Consider the following 5,849-nt stretch of genomic DNA (forward strand, 5'->3'; position numbering starts at 1 on the left):
ACACAGTCACTGCCATCGCTGTTGATATGCCCATTGTGTGTTAGGTACTTCAAAAATATTTTACTGCTTAATCCTTACTACAGCTCTCTGAGGAAGGTATACTTGTTATCCCCATTTTCCAGGGAGGAAGTCAAGCCAGTGCGATATAGAATGATTCAACCTTCTTTACTTATGTACTAAGTTGCAGAGATTGGCTTGTTTGTTTGTTAGTTTTTAAAGGCAGATAGAGAGAGGTCTTCCATTTGCTAGTCCACTCCCAGAATGGCTGCAGTGGCCCAGGCTGGGCCAAGCCAAAGCCAGGAGCCAGGAGCTTCTTCTGGGTCTCCCACCTGGGTGCAGGGGCCCAAGCACTACTGCTTTCCCAGGGCATCAACAGGGAGCTGGATCAGAAGTGGAGCAGCTGGGACAGAACTGGCGCCCAAACAGGATGACAGCACCGCAGGCAGCAACTTTTCTCTCTCTCTCTCTCTCCCTCTCCCTCTCCCTCTCCTTCTCTCTGTTTCCAAAGATAATACTTTTCCTATGAAATCATAATTCATACTTTATTCAATAGAACAAAATAAATATTTGATTGTTCATGATTTGAAAAAAGAATATGCTCTTTTTGTAAGGTAGACTTATGCAAGTTGTATTTCTTTTTATGGTATGTTTGTATGATTATAACAAAAGGAAAACTAACTGCTTGCTTCCAGGTGGAATAATCAAAATGTTTTAGTATGGTTGAATTAGGATTTTGTCTTTCTTAACTATTTTGAGGGAAAGGATTTCTATCAGTGGCCAATGTTACTCTTGAAAATTCTCACTCAAAGGCTACTTTAAGCACAAAGGCAGGTTCTGTCTCCCCAGCCAGACTAAAATTCCTTAAGATCTAATATGAACCCTGTCTTCAGATTCTCAAGATGTGTGTGTGTGTGTGAAAAGCATAACCTCTTAGGAATTTCTTCTTTAGAAGTATCCCATAAAAGTCCTACAACTTCAAACACTCTTTTATTCTAGCTTTGGCTGAATTCAGAGTTTTTCACTGTGGCCTGCCAAATGCAATCTTTTCTAAAAATCTTGAGTTTTTAGCCTCATATTCAAGTTCATTAAAAACTGGATCTGAACTGATGTGCCACTTCAACTTCAGTCCCACCCTTTGCTTCAATTGAGCAAATCTAATCTCTGCTTCTTCCTTGCTCAGTCCCGTTTCTGGAGTCTTTTAAAATTTTTTTCACTACAAATATCCTCTTGCCTTCTTTTTAAGAATCCAGAGCTAATATTTCATATCCACGTACTGGTATGTCTTCTCCAAGAAAAATGTTTCAACTCATCCACTCAGTAGCAATCTTTCACTTAATTTCGTTAGCCCTTATTGTTTCATTGTGTGGCCTGTCTCCATTCAGCGGATTGCTGCAATGGCTGGAGTCACCTTCCAGCTGTTTCATGGAGCTTAGACCCATATCTCGTGCCAAATACAGCTTTCTTGAGTAGCAAAAGGAAGACCACGATCCATGGATGAGTGGCCAGTACAACAGTTGATCCTAATACTCCAAATAATGCTCTCACATTTAGTCCCCAAAAAGGGGCAACATCCATTGATATCCTGCTAGTTCTACAACTAGAAAAGGAAGACTCCACACTGAAATCTGATTTAAACAAAGAAAGTGCTGGAATGTCCATCTTTTCTGGACAGCTGTAGAAATCATTATTGCCTAAATAATTTCTAGCATTTCTCCTTCTAGGCACCGAGGGAACTGCCATTATGACCCCATTTGAAACCGCCATGCCCAAGTGATTTGTTTGAGTCAAAGTGATCGGAAGTGACAAATACCACTTCTAGGGAGGAACTCTGAGAATCTGTGTGCCATTTGCCAATTCACTTTTTCCTTGCTGAAGTCTAATTATGTGTTGCTCCCCCTCTTCGTGGAGGAACGACACAGGACCCTGAGCTGTTCTTTTGTCTGCTCGGCCCTTCCCGGGTTTGCTGCTGGTCCTTCCCGGGTTGGCTGCTGATCCTTCCACCTCCGTGCAGGGGCGGGCCCCCCTGCCACTTTCCCCACTTCCGCGGGGGAGCGGCACACCACCGGCCGGCTCTCTCAGGGGCTGCTCAGATGTTCCTTCAGATAGATGTTCCTGGTGCATGTTGTCTCTCTCCTCCTTTATAGTCCTCTTCCACCAATCCCAACTCTGCTACCCACACGCCGAGTACGCTGCTCTCCTCCAATCAGGAGCAGGATCAGCTCCTGCAGGTTACTGGTCGAACTGGAGGCAGCTGTGTAAAAGTTGTTTTCTCCTCTCCCAGCGCCATATTGTGGGAGAGCAGATGCATAGAGTAAGTCTTAATTTCAGTAACTTAGTCTAGTCCGAGTTGCTCCCCACAATTATGGAACAGTGAAGTTGGAGCCCCTCCTTAGCCAGGGCCCTTCAATGAAGGTAGTGCAGAGCAGAGTCCAGAGTCAACTCAGATGGATGTGCAACAACAAGAAGAAATAAACCTGTCTTGTTTTAAGCCACTGGAGTTTATTGCTGCCGCATTGCCCATCCTATTGTGACTAATAGGACAGTTTGCTAACGTCAGGATTGGACTTGGCACAGCAAGATGTTAGAAGACCACAAGACAGAAAGACTAAATTCAAGCATCTTCAAATGTAATCTGAAAATATGTTAGATTGGACAAGTCGCTTCTTGAACTGGGTAGATGAGGAATCAGGCTTCCAACATCTTCTTGCTAAGTTCATAATTTCTTTTCTTTCTCCTCTTTGATATACATTGTCCCTTCAAACTCTGCACAATATTTCAAAATTTTAGAGTGATCCCAGACTCTATTAAAATCATCACCACCAAAAAGTATGGTGCAGATTTATGATATATGTGTGTGTGTGAGTGTGTGTGAGTGTGTCTGATTGAATATAAAATGTCATTTGAATCTTCCTGGGTGCAGCTGAAAAATTGTGTTTTGCTGTTGATACATTCAGAGTCAAGAAATCGGACATCTGGGGTGGTCATTTGGTGTAGTGGTTATGATGCCACCTGGAGTGCTAGGTGTTCCTGATTTCACCTTCCTCCTAATGTGCACCCTGGGAAGAACCAAGTGATGGTTCAAGTATTAGGGCCCCTGATAGCTCATAGGAGACCTGGATTGAGTTCCTGGCTCTTGGCTTTGGCCTGACTCTGGCTGTTGTAGGCATTTGAGGAGTAAATTAGATGGAAGATTCACTTTCTTACTCGCTTGCTCTTTCTCCATCTGTCTCGGTCTCTCTGCCTTTCAATCAAATAAATAAAGATTTAGAAGAAGAAATCATAGATCTGGCTTTACTAATCTATTTAAGAGTTGCTTTGTGTTTGTTTCCAAAGAGGAATCATGTATCTAAAGGTTCAAATATGAATTATGAGAACCTACTGCGCATGCTTCATTTGTTTTTACTTTTGTCCTTTTTTATATCTCAATATGCTTATAGATGCATTCCCCTAGGACTACATTCTTCACCACATACAAGTATTATATAGTAATGAATAATGAAATGATTAAAAAGCATAATGAAAGAATGGTACAATTTTTTTAATTTCTCACTCTTGAGGACTCATTGCAATATTTCCTGCTTCATATTAAATTTGAGAGCTTCTGAGAAGTATTCTTAGAATTCCCATCTTTTGGAAAGAACACTGATTCAATTAGATTTTTTTTAATCATGATGATTACTTTATGATAATGATCTTACACAGCTAAGATGTTGCACTTAAACTGCACTTAGATGCAGTATTTCATTTTAGCAAATTCCAGGAACCGTTCATGGTTTTATTATTGTACCTGATTTTTACAAGTTCTTTATCCAAGAACCTCTTTGTTCTTAGTTGAAATGGGGAAGCTATTTAAGAGAGTGCAGTGATATCAGGACCAGCTGAAAAACACAACAAAATGAGAACTATCTGAGCTATTTGAAAGCAAGCCAGAAATGCTCATTTGTCATCTTCGGGAATTGGTTAAAAAACCAGTCTTTCAAAGGTTGCTTGTCATCCCCTTGAGGTTTCATTGGAGAAGCTGAGTCTTTTGTAACACACATGACATGAAGGCATTGGTTTTCTCCCTCAACAGAGGGGAGAACTAAGACAATATCACTGTCTCCTTTATTAACAGTTTCTTGCTAGCCAAAAACCAAACCTAGCCAAATTTCTGACAACTTTCTTCATTTTAATAATATGAATAGAAATGGCATTTACCTCTGTCTATTAATTATAGGAAATTTATACTGTGAAAACATAACTTTCATCATTTTTTCTTTTGTCACCCCCAATTGAGGTATTTAATTTGTCAATGCTCATTCAATTGATATTTATTGACCCTTGACTTTGGTTGGGAGATGAAACCCATGGCATGGCATGGACTTAGAAGGTGGGTTAGGGTGTAAGTCACGGAGCAGTGGATACACTGGTGGCTCTCATGACATCCAGTTAATTGCACCAGAGAAAGCTTGATGGCAAAGTGGAGCCTCAAACTGAGCCTTTAAAAATAGGTGAGACTTCAGTTGATATAAATGTGAGTAATGGTGCAGAGGTGGTAACAAAGGGGGAACTATAGGTGGTAAGGAATGAGTCTATTGTAATTTCAGACCACTCATGCAAAACAGAAGCATAGATAGAAAGAGGGTGCCCAGCGTCAGCGGGATCCAGCAGTTTTAGTGATTGATGGTGGTGTTGGGTTGAGTGTGACTGTTTATTTTTAGATATAATGAAGATGTTCTCCTTTGAAAGTGACAAATCAAGTTCACGGAGGAAGCAAAAAGGAATGGTATAAAGAGTTTAAACTTTGAAATAATAATCATTTTTGAAAAGCTTCTTCCTTTGATCTAGAAACTATCCTACATTTCGAGGAAAGAGCATCTGAGGATATCACTTATCTGTTGTGTTCTTCCTTACTTTCCCTCTCCTTGTTCTGGACCTAGCTTTTATTTGCTACATATATTAACTGAACACCTACTACATGTTGGGAGCTGTGCTGGGTGTGCCGGGTACAGAGATCAACCAGCTACATCATTCTGGAGTCCCACAGCCTAGCACAGCGCCTGGCACATGGATGACCCTCAATAGAAGTTTCCTGCGTTAAGAGAAAGATGAGGGAAAACGAGAAAGCACAAACTAGTTATCTGTGAATTTCTCGGTGAAGTAAGATGGTTATTATCTGGTGCGAATGGAAAGGGTAAGTAGTGAATTAGATGTGTGAGCAGAAAGGGATCTGAAGCACCTGCTAAGGAAAGTGTGCTGGGAAATAAATGGGAGATCGATAGCAAGATTGTGAGGCGGCGATGAGAACCCAGCTGGACTAGGATAGATTGATTTTGCAGTAGGGCAGGGGCACACACACTCTTATGATTTTCTCCAAGAATACTATTTTAACAAAATTCTCCATAATACAGGGAAAGGATCAGGGGATACCTAGGGGTACGGTGGTGCCTGAAGGTGAGAACTGGCTTGGAGGAAAGGTAGGGGTTTAATGGATGCAAAGTAGAGTTCCACCTTGTGCTAAAGGCAAGCCCTCTTCCCGCTGAGTACCTCGGTATTATGTGACATTTCCCTCTTTTTACTAGCCCATACATAAATGAGTTACTCTTTCCTCAACTGTTCCACTCTACAATTATGTCCAGATGTGACCTCTGAAATAGTTGTATCATCAGTAAACCTGCTTTTTTCTTTTGTTTGTATCAGAATGTTTTCCTGTGATAAAGTCTCATCTTAATTTTTCAGAAAACTATAAAAAGCTAGCATGCAAGGTACTATAAAACGAAGAATAAGGAAATAAACAATAGTTTTTCATTGTGAAATTTTGGAAATCCATATTATCCTATGTACACCCCTTTTAAATAAACAAGATACTT

The sequence above is a fragment of the Oryctolagus cuniculus genome, chromosome 12, assembly GCF_051225735.1.
Source record: "Oryctolagus cuniculus isolate XC-2025 breed Fujian yellow rabbit chromosome 12, ASM5122573v1, whole genome shotgun sequence".
Taxonomy (NCBI): domain Eukaryota; kingdom Metazoa; phylum Chordata; class Mammalia; order Lagomorpha; family Leporidae; genus Oryctolagus; species Oryctolagus cuniculus.